General features: G+C 41.8%; 1 protein-coding gene across 4 annotated transcripts in view; it reads left to right on the forward strand.

The window, feature by feature from the left end:
• Positions 1 to 17,179, forward strand: part of ATP10B (ATPase phospholipid transporting 10B (putative)) — a 310,708-nt gene that overhangs the window by 174,083 nt on the left and 119,446 nt on the right. Inside the window, exon 3 of one of the 4 annotated variants that reach the window (XM_059733475.1) lies at positions 2,369 to 2,639. The exons of the other annotated variants lie outside the window; for them this stretch is intronic. The gene's annotated coding sequence lies outside the window, so the exon portion shown is untranslated. The remainder of the gene's footprint in view (positions 1 to 2,368; positions 2,640 to 17,179) is intronic. 4 annotated transcript variants of the gene reach the window in all.

Raw genomic sequence — 17,179 nt, forward strand, 5'->3', positions numbered from 1 at the left:
ATGTGATATCATTTATTAAACCAATGGAGTACTCAGTTGATCTAATAAAAGATATCACATCTACTCAAAGAACCTTGCCTGCTATTGTTGTATGCATTCATTTCTGGTAACTTTTTTGCTTTATAAAGACCTTGAGCAGGTAATGAACAGTGAATTCTGAATTACCTTTAAGGGCACATCCACATGAATGCAGGAGGCAAGTGGGGGGTTGCACCCAGCTGTGGGGTGAGTGGGGGGGACTGGAGCCATGCAGGGGGGGTGGCCAGCAGTCCCCCCCCACAAGCTGCCCCCTATGGTCCTCTGCACCCTCAGTAGTCCCCCTCCTACTCCTCCAGCTCCCCCCATCCCTACATACCTGGCACAGAGCCCAGGTCCCAGTCGCTGTGACCCCTGTGGGGGGCATGTGACCCATGTGGGGGGGCAGTCCATGAGGTGTGCAGGGGGGCTGCTCCCTGCAGGGGACAGGGGACCCACCCCTCCTGAGCAGCCCCCCCACCATAGCTCCCTCCACACCCACACTCCCCCCACGGTCCATCCACAAACCCCACACCTCTAAGCCACCCCCAAAAACCTCTCACCCACATTCTTGGCCCTGTGGGGCAGGAGGTAAATGGGGTGGGGGTAAGATGTGGGTTGAGAGTGAGGGGCAAGGGCAGGGGCAGGACAGTGGCATATCAGTGCTGCTCAACGCTGCACATCCTGGTGAGCAAAGGGGATAGGGGCAGCTCTGATTTTTCTATGGCAGAGAAGCCCAAAGTCAATGCCAAACTGTACAGATAATTAGAATGTATTTTATTATGATGGAGGCACTGGTAGGCTTCCAAGTTGCTTTACAATTGTAAATATATATCAATAAAACATTGCCCAACTGATCTCTCTCTCTCTCTCTCTCTCTCTCTCTCTCTCTCTCTGTATGTGTGTGTGTGTGTGTGTGTGTGTGTGTGTGTGTGTGTGTGTGTATAGTGGTCTTTTGTCTTAATTATGGAGGAACATAGATTTTGGAGTATTTTAAACAGTGAATTTGGGATTTTTTTTTCAGAGATTTTGCAGGTTTTAAATAGGGAACACTGGAATTCCTGCTAGTGAAGCAAGTGGCAGGACCCAGGCAGAAGAGGCTGCTCAGGGCTGGCCCCTGGGACATGTTGTGACAGTTCAAAGCAGGCCACTGCATGGGAACGTTTTCTGGGTGATAGCTGCCCAGATAGCCAGGCAGAGGCACACATGGCAGTAGTGCCACACCAAGGCAACTTTGCAACCACAGCCCACTGACAGCTGGCCTCTACTGGCCATGCAGTCCCATCCCAGTCTGGCAGGTATGCAGCCTTGGGTTCACATGCTGTTGCAGGCAGCAGCAGCTCACAGCTAGGCAGCAGCCCCCACTGCCAGACTGCTGCAGTGGATAGAGGGTGCAGGGACCTCTCAGGGATGCTTCAGCAAGGGGTAGTGTCCCCAGGTACCAATTGGCTGGTCCCCAGAAGCTTCTGAAAGCAAGTAGCCCTGAACTCTTGCTGTGCGCTCTATACCCAACTGTTTTTCTCAGTTCTGATAATATTTTTTTTAAACATAGGTTCTTTTAAAAAAAATCATTTGAAATGGAGCTACCCTGAGAATTAGGAGGGAGAGTGTTGAAGACTTGGAGATGGTGGTATCTGGCAGGTAATCTGGTAGGTGGGAATTTACCAAAGCCTAGGGGGAAAAGTTTTCTGCCAGAAAACTGACAAACTGTGCTGCTGCGCTGAATAATTCATCCAGACATGCCTGCAGAACATCTCTGGCCCCTGTTTGCTGCCAGCCAAACAAAAGCTGTCCAGAAAATGTACTGTTGTTCTTAGTTTGGGGTGTTCCCCTTATTTCTTTATAGTACTATTATAAGAACAACTCATCTCAACTACACAGACTGTATCCAACATACTCTTGAATGAGTTCAGGCTCTTCAGTTGCAATGCTTAGTACGCTGTTTGCCCAAAGGTAGGGTGAAAGTAATGTGTGAACTCAACCTTTTGTAATCATTTTATATCACAAATAGGGTCAGGAATCTGTATTAGATCCTGCTCCAGGACAGCATGCAGATCTGTCACAACAGAAATTGAAAGATTAAGAGTTTTATTTTACTGACCAACTTTTGTCTTTGACTGTGGCTCTCTAGATCTTAATCTCAGATTGTGTCTACTGGTTGGCTGGTCAGCTAAATTCAGCATTAAAAATTTAGCAGTGTGCTTTAAAATCAATAACACAGGTTGTTTCCTGTTGCACATCATATAAATTTAGTTGTCAAAAACTGTTAGTCAAAATGATTGCTCTAGTTTCTGAATGAAAGCAAATTTCATATTATGTGGCTTTTTTCTTTTCTTTTATTCTTTTCTTTTAGGTGAGTAAATCTCTGGCTGCTGGCACATGTTCATTTAAAGGCATGATGGGATCTGATCCATGTTCCCAACAATTTCTCATCCTTCCACAAATGGCAGGACACATCTTACTTGGCAGCAAGTTGAAAACCAGGTGCCCATAACCAAATGATTGTCAACTGAGGCTGGGGGCCAAACTGAAGTCTGGAACCAATCCCAGGGCAGTCTCCAGCTCCAGCCAACAATCAGCTGATTGTCAAAACTCCAGCTAAGCATCACATGCAGTTTTTACAGGTACCAGCACGTGGAGACTTCAGTATTGGGCTGCAATGGCTTGATCCCCTGCAACAGTTTTATCCCATAAAAAACCACAGGCACGTTGTCCTGTGGGGCCAGGCCAACTCCTCAGGATCTCAATATTGTGCTGTTAGACAGGAGGGTGTGACACAATTGCACAAATACAAACACGCAAATCAATTGGGTGCATACACACACATACACACAACCACACACACAACCAACTCAGGCACATACACATCCAAACCAACCTGGGCACATGCATACCTATTACCAATTCAAGCACATACACACACCAGAAATTAGACAACAATCACTTGTCAATACCCACACACTCCGTACACATACACGGATCACTAATTCGTATATCGCACATTCGATGACATTATATATATTCACCAGTTCACACACATACCACCCACCTACGCATACACATACACACAGGTGAGTTCCTAATTTGGATGGTATGGTATGTATGTGTGTATTCGGGGTACTTGGGATACCTGGGGGCAGGTTAAGGTGAGAGAGAAAGTAAGGAGTGAACGTTGCCAGAACTGGGACTAGAACCGGTAGACTAGAGAAAAGCTGGGCTGCGGAACTGAGGCTTGAGGTTACTTCAGGTCAAGTGGCCCTAGAGTTACTCAAGGTCACTGGTGCAAGGGGAAAAAGGCCAGTGGCAAGGAGGAGACAGCCAGGAAAGAGAGAGAGGCAGAAACCTGGAAGCTTGGGGCTGGAAACAGGCTGAAAGCTGGGAGCTTATGGGGCAGATAAGTGGTGGCAAGGAGGAAACAGTCAGGAAACAGACAAAAACCCAACTCGGGGTTTCAAATAAAAGGTTTATTAAACAGACACAGCCCCATGAAGTTATTGGTTCCAACACACAAGCACTCACAATGGCAGCAGGAGAAAGAGACTCAGTGGAAGGGCTGGAGTCCAGGAAGCGAAGAGAAACAGAGTCCAAGTCCTTGTTTGAAGAGAGAGTGGGGGTGATAGTTACCTATCCAGGCTGGAAAGGGGTCCTCAATGGCCAGTTGGGGTCTTTGTCCAGCAGGTGTTGTCCAGAGGGGGTCACCAGCAGGGCCTCTGGGTGGATAGGTGGTGTGGCATGGTGCTGGTCCAGATGGAGAGGGTGTCCCAAGGAGTCAGTCTTCACTACTCCTTTTTTATGGAGCAGACTGCCTCTGATCTCCTATGGGGAGGGCCTGTCCAGGCAAGGTCAGCCCTGTTCCAGAGGGTTCCAGGTGTTCATACTGAGCACGTGCAGCCTTGCCACAATGGTGGGTTGCCTCATCTTTTGTTTCTTGAATGCTGAAGGTGGTTCCAAGGGCTGGGTCATTGGTCCAGGTATTGGTGTTGATGGTTCGGTCATTGAGAGGGAGCTATTTTTACACCTACTGCCATTGTCTCTCAAGCACCTCATTCAGCCCCATTCATTTAGGAACCAAGTTACACAGGAGGGGTAGGTACGAGTCTTAGGTTACAACATACACAACAGGGCATGGGGACAAGATGGAAACAAAATGGAAACTTGATTTATGCTAACTTACATATGTAGGCCTAAATCATATAGTATCAGTAAAAAAGTAATATAGAACAGTAAAAATCAATATAAACATAATAATTATACAATATAAAGGAGAAAAAACAAAACAAATGCATCTTGCTACCAAAATAAAATGCTGAAGCTTATCCTATGTCTTAGCTCACTTATCTATAGGGAGCAGAGAGGGAGAGAAGAAGTTAGAAATGGTTGGGGAAGGGGAGGGAATGCATTTTAAAATAAAAACTGGGGGTTTTGCTACAGGTGCAGCCCAGGGTCCCATTGGGACCCTTAAAAAACATGTGTGCATCTAGGATCAAGGAGAGGCTCTTTGATCCCAGGGTCCCTGAGCACCGGGGGTTGTCAGAAACCGTGTGTGCAGCCCAGCTTCACACACAATTTTTAAAGGTCTAGGGTGCACTGAGCTGAAGATCAGTGAGAAGCTCCCTGATGTGGAACTTATCACACACCCCCACCTACCTCCAGGGCCGGGTGGAGTCTGGTGTTCAGGGACTGGTTCTGTTCCCAGCCCATTTGAGGAGGGGATTTTTGTGTCCCAAACCCTGGTGCTGCTTTATGCTGGATCCTGACACTCAGCTGATCATCAAGGTCTGTCATAGACCAGCCCCAACACATTCAAGTTACAGCATGATACAAATGAGCCACAATGTTGTTACACATTATACGTGGAATAACTTTGTGGTTCGTTTACTATATTATCACACCATAAATTGACTTTAACATGTAGCCGGGTTACTACTTAAGGTATAATTAGCAGATTAAATGTAACATGTGTCAGCAGCCAATGAAGTCAAATGACATTGCACAAATTGTTTTTTTTTACTATCCTGTAAACTATTCCAAGTTGGAAATGTAGGTGTCCTTTATCTGACATGGTAGATAATTAGAGAGATGCAGTCAAGGTTGACAAGCCCCAAATGTGTGTCCCACTGATAAAAGGACCAGTCAGTCTTCCATAATGAAAGCTGCATCATATCACAGTCCCAATTACACAACTGTTTGTTCTGAAAACTGTGCCTAGGATCATTAACCTTAAAATCCTACAACTTAGAGATGGAATGGGTATGTTCTGTCTTCTGTCAGGACAGAATCTTTTTCCTTTCCATTTATTTTCAAATGCCTTGTCCAGTGTTAAGTGATGGAGCTTCCAACCGGTTCCTTAGATTTTGCAAAAACATCAAAAAATATGTTTAAGTTTTATGCTGCACTATCCCACCACTCAGTCTTCTGGCTCAAGCATTATGAAGTGATGTGTAACAGGGTGAAAGTGAAAAGACTCCTCATTCACACTGTCCAAAAGGGGTCTTTGTATTACCCTTATCCATAAAGTACCGGAGTAAAAACCTGTAATGAATTAAGTGACAAGGCTAGCATCAGTCACATTTGGTTCATCTGAGGATGCAGAAGTGCAGTGCTATTTCCCTAGGCTTTTCTGCTGTTGGGACTACAATTATTGCTATTAGACACAGGAATTGCCACCTTATGTCACACCAACTGGTCACCTTTCTCTGAATGGCTTTGAGGAAAGTTGCAAGAGGCCTTGTAATCAGGCAATTATGAAGTAACTTGACCAATGAAAACATTTTCTCTTAATCAGTTTAGGGACTGGATTAGGATCTGAATCTGTCAATCTAATCTTTTATTTGTATCCAAAATAATGTACAATATAAATGCTATAGTATTAGAATTCTAATCCTGGCTGGATTTTTGGGCTCTACTGTAGTATCTGTATTTGGTATTTGTAACTGGCATATGTACAGTGTCTAAGAACCTAAGTGTTTGTTAGTCTTTTCTCAAGCTCTTACCACCACCAAGTCCAACAGAGTTAATCAAGGTCATTATAGTGGGAAAACAGGGAATTCAAGAACCTTAAGATGCTAGCATGTCTCCAGTTTCTCTCCTATGTCATACTCATTAAAAAATGAGTTGGAGCATGAAAAAAATAGCATAAAATACCATGCTAACTAGGTGGACTGATCTGGATTGGGTCCTTCCACACTGGTGTTGCTGTCATTAGCATCAGAAATACATTTACCTCCTGAAATGAATAGCAAGATGCAGAAAATTTGGTAACTTCAGGGAAACAGAACATGAACATGTACCCAGAGGATTTTAGATGGCCTGTTAAATGTGTAGAACATAGCTTCAAGTGTGTCTAGTTGAAAAGATCTGATTCAGCTGGCACTTGTTTCCAGCTTCAGCAGTGCATTTGGAAGCAGAAATCCTACTGTTAGCCAAAGCACTGATATATAGCCTGATAAGAACTGAGAGGGGAAAGTACCCTGTCAATCTGCTGGAGTTGTCAGAAATGTGTGAGATTCCCCAGGGGCCTTATAAATAAAGGAGCTGTGAGGGGGAAGCTTTGAAAGGAAGCCAGATGGATGTAGTTGCTTGTGTGGAGGTTGATATTCCAAATAATGTTTTACATCTCTAATGTGTGAAAGGTTTTGCCCTTCACTTTAAAATAAGGAGAGGATTGTCATGCTGCCTGAGTTTTGAGTACACATGTGTGTGGGGGGAGGGGAGCAGGCTCCAGGCAACAGGGGTTGCTGTAATAAAAGTCTTAAAAACTAATCAGATCCCCAGGATGTGAGACACCTAGCTATAATGCCATTGAAAAGTTAAGGAATGCAGAGTTAACATAGATTGGCAGCATCTGCAGGGTTTAGTGAGTTGTGTGTATCCTGGCTAAATTCCAAGTGGGTAATTGCATTCTTCCTACCTACAATTCCCCTTATGGCTTCTTGAAATCCCTTGCTAAAGGCTGTTGTTATAATGTTGCTATCTGCTGTTAATTGGCTGCTGTCTTCCACTCTACAGACAACTGCATTTCAGTGATGTGTGTGGTGAGGGGAGGGGCATAAGGAATTGCAAATTCAGATGATAAATTGTATTTATCATATATCTCTCACCTCCCCTGCCCTCTGACCAATAATGTATTTCTGCTTAGAGTACTTCTGAAGTTCCAACTGCCAATAGTTTGTTTTTCTGTATATATAAAACTTTTTAAATGTATTGATTTAGACTTCACTTGCTATTTGATTATTTCTGGATATTCTAATAGTAGTTTTAGTCTGTTTTCTTGTTTTCTTCTTCTTTTTTAATTGGGTCTTTCACTTTATTGAATGTGTTACTTGTGATGTCCAGTGAGAGTAATGGGCCCTGAAGTTTAAGAAACTCAAGCCTTGTGCAACCCGTAGAGAAATAGGGTTATTCCAGTGCAGAAGGCACTGCCTGAAAATACCCTGCCATCAGAATTTGACATCTAGGAACAGTGAAAGGACATTATCTAATCTCATTTGGCAGAGCAGGGCAAAGGAGAAGATGCTATCTGTAAAGGTAGCTAGGAGGAAACTCCATCTGCCATAGGACCTGATAGATCAATATAAGTACTTTCCATTGCAAAGATGGATTTTGTCCACTCAGTGGGTACATATATGATATACATTGTGCATCTCTCCTATTTACATGGAGGTTTAAAATGCTGCTTTAGAACTTACACGGCTTTCTGCAGAGAATACTAGAGTGCATAGACAGAAAGAAGAAACTGAGCTGGCACTGGTGTGCCTGTTCATCTATTTAGTGCCTTTTAGGCCGGCTAGGTTCCGGTAAACAAAATGTTCCAAATTTACTCCTCTCGTCTGCACACTATACATATGCATGAAGCCATTAAAAACTTTAAGCTAAACAATGTGAACTAAGTACTTGTTTTCCAGAAAACTGTAAACTTCATGAATTATTTAGAGACCCAAAAAAAAAGGTGACTCCTAACTCAGGAGACCTCCTCCTGTTCTGATCAAAGTGGCAAGGAAAAAGGAGGAAGAAAGGCTGCCGAGTACATTGGGGAGTTTCAAACTTTGTATTCAACTTTTGAAAACAACACTCTAATGAGCATCCAACTGCAGTACGAGTCGAATCTTTAGCGTTCCTGTTAAAAATTCAACATTCAGGCAACTTGATAGCACCCTTGTGTGGTCTGCATGGGGATCAATTTGCAATGAAGTATAGAATTCAGCATTACGTGTTAGGTTGAGAGGCTCAAAAGGCAGAGCTTGTATCCTTTTTACTAGGTACCTGTAACATGGTGGCCTGTCCTCTTAAGAGGAGGCAGCCAGCCTAGTTGAGGGGCTGCAGCTGTGTGAAGGTGAGTCAAAAACCTGGGCAGACAGAACCAGAGAGAGGTGCAGAGGAGAAGCACCAGAATGGGACTGTTGGGCTAGGAGGAGGCCAAGCCTACCGTTCAAAGGCTTGAGCCACAGGGGATATGTCCTAATTGTCTAGGATAACAACGGTGTTTTTGTGTCCTTCCTTTATTTGTTAAAAGCCTGTATATTACAGAGACATGTTGAGAGATGCCCCAGGGAGCAAAGGCCAGCCAATTTAAAAGACTCTGCTTATTACTTGGGCTTCTTGAGAGACTCAGGGAGCAAAACCCTGGTTGAAGAGGCCCTGAGGTGACAACCCACTACCCACGGTGGACACTGCAGGCAGGCTCAGCTGTCAGCCAGCAGAATGATCCCTGAGGCAGTGTTAAAATAGGTGGAGGGGCTGCAGCAGCAGCAGCAAAAAGCTTTACAACAACAGCAGAAGTGCCAGCAAGTGATGCAAGAGGAACAGCTCTACTCTATGCTGCTGCTGCTGGAGTAGATGAAATCCAGTCTGAAAGGTTCACTTGATCTACACCCTTCATGACTTTTTATAGAGGGTGAGGAAAGGAGCATGCAGCGGGGTTTGGCCACTTGGCTGGTGGGGTGAGCATGGCGGGCAGGCAGTGGGGTCGTGGGCAGCCCCCTCCCCCCAGCTGTCTCCTTTTCAAACTATAACGTTTTGAAAACCTTTTCAGTCTCTTAATATGGCAAATGCTCCATATTCCTGATCATTTTGGTTGCCCTTCTCTGTACCTTTTCTAATTCTATTACAACCATTTTGAGCTTTGAGGACCAAAACTGCAACTGTATTCAAGATGTGGGTGCACCATGGATTTATATAATGGCATGACGATGTTCTCCATTTTGTTTTCAGTTCTATTCTTGATGATGTGCAAAATTTTATTGGCTATTTTGGTCACCACAGTGTGTTGAGCTGACATTTTTAGAGAACTACAGTGATTCAAAGTGCTTTTTCCTGAGTTGTAACAGCTAGTTCAAAACCCACCATTGTGTACATATAGTTGAGGTTGTTTTTTACTTTGGTGCATTACCTTGCACTTGTAGACATTTGAAGTTTATCTAAATTTTTTTGCCCACACAATTAGCTTGCTAAGATCTTTCTGCAGCTCCTCTGCTTCAACTTGGGATTTGAATACCAAGAATAATTTGGTATCATTTGCAACCTTGGTGATTTCACTGTGAACCCCCATTTCCAGAACATTAATGAACATGTTGAATAAAACTGGGCCCAGCACAGATCCCTGTGGGACCCCACTTTTGACCTCCCTTAATCTTGAAGAATGACCATTTAGCCCTACTACGCTTTGCTTCCTATCTTTTAACCAGCTCTCAGTCTATAAAATAACCTTCCCTCCAATCCCATGACTACACATTTTTTTTAAAAGCTTTTTGTGAGGGACCTTGTTGAATGCTTTTTGAAAGTCTGAATGTATTATGTTAACAGGATCCCCCTTGTCCACATGCTTGTTAACACACTCAAAGAACTAAAGCAGATTTGCAAACTAGGATTTCTCGCTACAAAACCATGTTGACTCTTCCCCAGCAGACCATTATATTCTATGTGACTGCTGATTTTATTTTTTTATTATAGATTCTATTAACATGCCAGGGATGGAAGTGAGATTCGCTGATCTGTAGTTTCCAAGATCACCTCTGGAGACATTTTTTCAAGATGGGGATTATGTTTGGCAACTTGCCTGTCCTCTGGCACAGAGGCCATTTGTAACAATAGGTTACATAATATTGCCAGCAGTTCTGCAATTTCACTCTTGAGTTCCTTCAGATCTCTCGGATGAATGCCATCTGGTCCTGGTGACTTATTAGTATTTAATTTATCGATTTGTTCTACAACTTCCTCTGTTGTAACTTCGGTTTGGTCCAACTCTTCAGACCTATCCACTACAAAGAATTGATCTGGAGTAGCAATTTATCCAGTAACTCTTATATCTTAATGTGTAAATAATTCCACTGATGGTCTATTGATATAAATGACCAGCAAAACTTGGCTTTGTTAATTCAATAATAATATCTAGAATTTTTCCATCAGTAGGTTTCAATACACTTTACAAAAGTGGTATCACCCTGTTTTACTGATGGGGAAGCTGATCTAATGTGACTTGTTTGAGGTTATTCAACAGGCCAGTCACAAAGCCAGAAAAAAAACCCAGGCATCTTGAGTCGTAATCTGTGCTTCATCCTCACCATTTCCTCTCAATCTATCTTATAGTAGTTTATGCTTCATAGAGGTTTCAAGTTGTGTGCTTGGGGTTTCCCTTTTAATTGCTTGAGCTGTACTGAAAAACCATTTGATTTATAGTCTGACTCTTGACTGTGCTACACTCAGCTTCCCACTATAAGTATTTGTTCTGTAACAATATGGTTCAAATCCATGAATCAATCCAAGAAATTAATATTTTGAAGGCACTATAAGAAATCAGATAGCAAAATGGGATGAAACAGTGTATTTTCTATTTTGACCACTAGGTGAAGCTAAGGAGATTTATTGGATGGAAACAAAGCTTTATTGTCATTAATAAAGAGAGAGGTTTTGGGTGCTGCTCTGCAGTTATTTCTCTATCTGAATTTATGAGGACATTCCATAAGAACCATTTGTCTTCACCTGGTTTCTTTTTCCACAGAATGAATGATTGTTCTGCTGCTGATGGCTGGCAATGCGATCAGAGCACAAACAGTTCATAAATGTAACTGCTTTCAAGAGAGCTGTTTGTATGTTCAGAAAAGCGCTCTGTCTAATAGTAGGAACTGGCAAACAAGGCAGTTAGGCTGTAAAATAAATACAAAGCTCCTTAAAGAGTTATCTTGGTGCTGTTTACACATTTTTACTCACTGCCTGACAGAGGTTGAAACCTTAGGAGAAATCATTTTTGAGCTTTCTTTTGGGTTCATCTCATGTTGTATGTTATATATATTATAGAACATAGACATTATAGCTGCTCATTTTATGCCCAGGATGCTATTCTGTTAAACCTTATAGTGTTCTACATTGTACAACTTGTAGATCTAAATTGTGATCAGCTGATGGACTAGTAAAGAAAAAGTCCTGTTGGAATTCAGTGTAATCCTATTGATGCCACAGTTTAAAAGAAAATAAATTTCTTGTTAAAGCTTTTTTTTCCTTTTTTTCTTTAAACATCTTTTCTCCTTGACATGGGATTCTTTAATTCTCTGTTAATTCTCTATTAAGTGCTACAGTTCAGTTAGCACCCACTCTAATCTAGTTAAAGTAAATGGGAATAATCATAATGACTTCAATGGACTTCAGGTCAGAACAAAACTGAAAGAGTTTATTTTTACAATATAAGTTGTAGGTCAATGGTAATGATCCGTCCTGAGCCTGAGTGACCCAGCTAGTTAGCATGGGTAGGGCAACACCATTCCTATAGCCAGTAGCCCGTAAGGGAGTGATGTGTAGCATTATGTCAGAAGTTGCCTTTGATGCCCAGGACTTTTTTGTAAGGATGGTAAAACAAACTAAAAAATCTGTATATTAAAATACACTAGCTCAGTTTGCCACAGACAGCAATTTTGCCCCCTTCTGTATTGAAGTAAAAATGTATTAATAGTTCTATAATATGGGAGTGGCTTATAAAATTTAGAACCAAAAAACTCAAGGGAAAATTTGTGTTTAATCCACATTCCCTCAGTTATGGTTCTGGCTTTGTATTTTTATGATCCATTTACAATACTGTTCATGTCTTTAATAGCTGTAGACCTGGACTTGCACAGCACTGTGATATATGATACAGTAAGCAGATGGTATTTGTAATAATTGTTATAATATACACCACTGGATAAAATAAAAGAAAATTATATGCATACCTTTCTGTTATATAACTGCATGGTACATTTTAACGTGGACTGAGTATGAAAGTAAGTCAGATATTCCTGAATTCTCATCTCTGCTATGATACTGCCTCACTATGGAAATTAAGGTAAATCTTTTATCATCTATTTCCCTCTTGAAAAATAGGTAGCTAACTTACCAACCTCACTAGAATGTAATGCTGACTGACTACTAACTAGCTGTAAAATGCAATGAAGACGTTAAAATGATATTGTGGTGGAGGATTTCTGAGCCACAATGTGAACTGAGCTGTAATCCATTATGGATGGCGTGATTTAGTTTTTAAACACTTTGCCTCTTGGCTAGAGTTTCCATAACTGTACAGACTGTAGACTCTTAGTTCAAATCTAGTAACAGGGTCACAATGTTCCTGGAAGATTAACTGGTTGCCTAGTAACCTCATGAAGTTTCTCCATTGCAAAATCATTAAATCACACTTTCTTTTTTAATCTCAGCAACCATGCAGCAATTCTTAGTGTAATTACCAGCATTTAGATTAGGATGCTGCTGGCCCATTGAAGAGAATCATTTAATTCTGTATTGCTAATTTCAAGCACCACCACCAGTTTACAATGCTGTCCAATCACTGCCAGCAGAAAAAGCAGCTCTCATGTATAACTATCTTCAAAGTAGTTTAGTTCTCTGCAAATTATACTAAGAAAGCCATTTTGGACATTTTTTTTTTCACTTTGGGCTCAGACAGAACTAACAATTTTCACCTGATCTGGTTACAGAAAGCAGTTTATAGCCATGACCAAACACAAGTGCTTACCTGCAGACAGCTTCAAAAATGGCTGGTTGGGTGAAACTCTGACCCCTCATTGCATGAGATGATGATGTTTCAAAACAGAGCATCTTATGTAACTTGTGTCTGCGCAGCCTGCCAGCCTCAACCTGTTTTCAGAATGGGAGGGGGGAAAGGGAGTGGAATGAGTTCTGCCTGGGAGTTTTTCAGCCCCCCTTGGAGGGTGGGGCAGGTATATTGGAGGTATAGGGTGGCTCCAAGGTAAGCGGGGCTCCAATTCACCCACCTCATCCTCCAGCACTGGCTGAGGAACCCCTAGAATGAGCTCCCTCTGCTCCCTTTCCCCTCTCCTGAAAATGTTACAGCCTCACAGGGAGGAAGGGCCATGGCTCAGGATAACCGGCTGCAGGCTCAAGCTAGCAGCTAGAATCCCCTCCCCACTGGAACCAACAGTGAGCCTCTGTTTCTTCCAGGGGATTGTTGTAACTGAGAATGCTTTGCAGGAAGCATTCTCAGTTACAGCAGGGAGCTTCACTTCTGTCTGCACCCTTTCTCACTACATCTTTAAACCTGGATAAGAGAGAAGTGGTGGATACTGTACACTTTGACTTCTGAAAAGCCTTTGATCTGGTATCCCATGATGTTCTCACAAGAAAATTGGAAGATTGTGGGCTTAACTGTGAAATGGTTAGGTGGGTACGAATCTGGCTGCAGAGTAGGAGCCAAAAAGTCCTAATGAATGGATCTGTGTCATCCTGGTGAGAAGTGGATAGCGGTGTCCTGCAGGGGCGAGTGCTTGGTCCTGTACTTTTCAACATCTTTATCAATGATTTGGATGAGAGGGTGAAGATCTCACTGACCAAGTTCGCAGATGACACCAAGTTATTGGGAAGCGTGGTCACGCTTGAAGATAGGCTACAGATACAGGTGAATCTACATAGGCTGGCAAGTTGGGTGAGTCAGAACCAGGTGAAGTTCAACATTGAGAAATGTAAAGTGCTCCACCTGGGGATGAACAATTCCCTGCACAACTACAGGCTTGGCAATGCCAACCTTACCAGCACCATGAATGAAAAAGACCTGGGGGTAATAATAGATCACAACTTGGATATGAGCTGGCAGTGTGACTGTTGCCAGCAAGGCAAATAATACTCTGGCATGCATCGATCAATGCATCTCCAACAAGACCAAGGAGGTGATTCTTTTGCTCTACTTGGCACTAGTGAGACCCCAACTGGAGTACTGCGTCCAGTTCAGTGCTTTAGCAACGACATGGTAAAACTTGAGGGAGTCCAGAGAAGGGAAATATGATTAGAGCCTTGCATGGTAAGCCATGCGAGGAAAGGCTGAGGGACCTGGGACTCTTCAGCCTGAAAAAGAGAAGGCTGAGAAGGGACTTGGTAGCAGCTTACCACTATATCAGGGGAGTACATCAGGGGCTTGGTGAACAACTGTTTATCAGGGTGCCCTTGGGGAAAACCAGAAGTAATGGCCACAAACTCCTGGAAGACCATTTCAGGCTCAACTGTAGGAAAAACTTCTTCACAGTTAGGGTGTCCAGACTGTAGAATAAGCTCCCTCCAGAGGGAGAAAAAATGCAATCACTGATTGATTTCCATCATAAATTCAATAATCATCACCCCTCCACCAGATTATCTCTTGAATACTCCAGCACCATCATCTCTTTTTTTAGATGCTATGATCAATATCCAGAATGATAAAATACAAACCACCGTATACAAGAAACCCACAGACCAAAATACGTATCAGCACACAACCGGCAATCACCCTAAACACAGTAAGAAAGCTGTAATATACGGCCAAGCCCTCCGATACCACCGAATTTGCACTGAGAACACCTGCAATAGTCATCTCACAAATCTAAAAAGGGCTTTCACTCAGCAAGGACACTCCTCCAGAGAGAGAAATCACACTTTTGAAAGAGTCATGATGAACTGCGCAAGAACCATAATACCCTGAACTCATCAACAGTAGGGATTTTCTCCAGTAGGGTAAAGAGATTGGCTGATGAACTACATCTTCCTCCTATCTGGGAGCAGTGTGTTTCCTTCTATATATATACACATTCTGGGTCTTTAATATGATCACATAACATCAAGCTTAGGAGGGACAGAAACAGGATAACATGCTTTGTGGTAATAGGCACAGTAATTTCAGAAAGATAAAATCTGCCAAAATAAAACCCTCAGTGAAAACAATAAAGTTCATATGGAAAAAGCTTTCATCTCTATTAAAGATGAGATAATGCAAGACTGTCTACTGACTGTAGTGGTTTCATTATAACCTTGACCCAGTAAAGTGACTGAAGCCAGAATATAAAATGAAAACCATTGCAAACACACCCGTATGCACCTCCTCTTTATTACAGGAGGTATGATGTGCAGCACTCGACACTATTACTTGATATAATGATAAGGTGTGATGGGATCAAAAAACCTTGGATCTAAGGGTAAAAAAGGATATTTAGAAACTAGAAGGGAGGAGGAGACTTAGTTTAAGGGGATCCTGTCCCTTTAAACAAGAAGAAAAAAATCACATTCAGTAGAAAACCAAAATGTAATCAATAAATTAGCAGAATACAGGCAAGTTAAAGTTCTGTACTTACTTTTGGCAAGCAGTGCTCCCTTGTTCAAAACAAAGCTATTAAACAACCATAATTTCTCTGATCCACTTAAGGCTCATAGATACAAGTAGCTCATTTAATAATTGGGTAAGAAAACAAAGTGAGACAGTGTATATGAGTAGGCTGTAATCAGCTGCTGCAGGCAGATGTGAATTTCAGGCAGGTGCTCTTAAAAGTGTACAAGTTGCAATGAAATCTTCACAGCAAAACACAACTTCTTTGATGGAACCATGACTCAATGATTGAAAAGCACATTTCACATACCAAAGGAAAAAAAAAATTTGTAAGGAAATGTTGATTTCAAGTCCCAATAGTTCAAAAGCTTTGGAAATCCAAGTTTAGGAATTTCAATTAATGAGGTAGTCAAAGATTGAGAGAACGGATATCTGCGTTTGAAAGCTTGCTTAAGTCTATCCCAAACCATGTAGATGACATCTATCCCAGCTATCACCCCCCAAAATCCTTGCTTCTGTGGGGAAAATAGATTTAGATGGAATATGGTGATTAGAGAATTTTATCATAGTTGACCTTGACTTGATGTATAGTACATTTGGGTCCAACAGATAACTTAAATTTGTCCAGGGATATTGAAAAGTATTATCCAAAAATCAATATTTTGCAATGAATGAACTTATTTGCAATATTTTTCTTGTGATCCTTTTAAAATGAGTTCCTTGGTATTGCATGATTCTGATTCTTCCTATTCCAGAATGAATTTAATATAAAACTATGCATTAAAATATCCTGAAAAGGATCTTATCTAGGCCGGATTGCAGAATTAAGGCCTTTAGCAATTCATAATGATCCATTAAAAGTAAACCAAGGGAATTTTCAGTAGTATTTAGATCACTAAGTATTTTGCAATCAGGTTGTTATCCCTGGTCTCTGCTTGCTAGAAACTTGACAAATGGTTGTTAAATAAGTGTATTAAATCACATGCAGTGAAATACATACTTCAGTAGAAAAGAAATAGAAATCATAAATTGGACTATAGAAAGAGTGGGCAAAGCATTCTGAATGTATAGTTTGACAGCCTTCTTTCCTGACTGACTCAGGTTCTCAGCCCTCAATCAGTTTCTGATCAAAGCCCTTCAGTTCTGGACCTGGAACATCAGACTGCTTAATTTCTTCTTCTGTTTTGAAGTCTTTTTACACTCGTTGCAGGGAGCAAATCCTTACCAGATAGAACCTCGCATGCTGTGCTCTTTGCACACGTGAAAGATAAAGCACTCGGAGCTAGCCAGAATGAAACTTAGAAATAAGATAAGAGATTCTGGTTACTGGAAGGGTTTCTGAAACTTTCACAGGACTAGGGTATTGAGTTGCCAGTTTGTGCACCATCATGGGATCAAATTAACAAACGGGATAGAGCCAATGCATCTGACAAAACTTTTCTCATAATACAAGACCAGGTGGTGGTTAATAAAATTGAAGGGCAAAAACTATAATGTTATACATTTATTGGGCTTATACTTTTTTCACTGGATTTGTAATAACCCTTTAAAAATACCAATGCCCCAAGATATTGAAGCAGAGAATTTAATTATATTCCA

The sequence above is a fragment of the Alligator mississippiensis genome, chromosome 9 (genome assembly GCF_030867095.1).
Source record: "Alligator mississippiensis isolate rAllMis1 chromosome 9, rAllMis1, whole genome shotgun sequence".
Classification (NCBI taxonomy): Eukaryota; Metazoa; Chordata; order Crocodylia; family Alligatoridae; genus Alligator; species Alligator mississippiensis.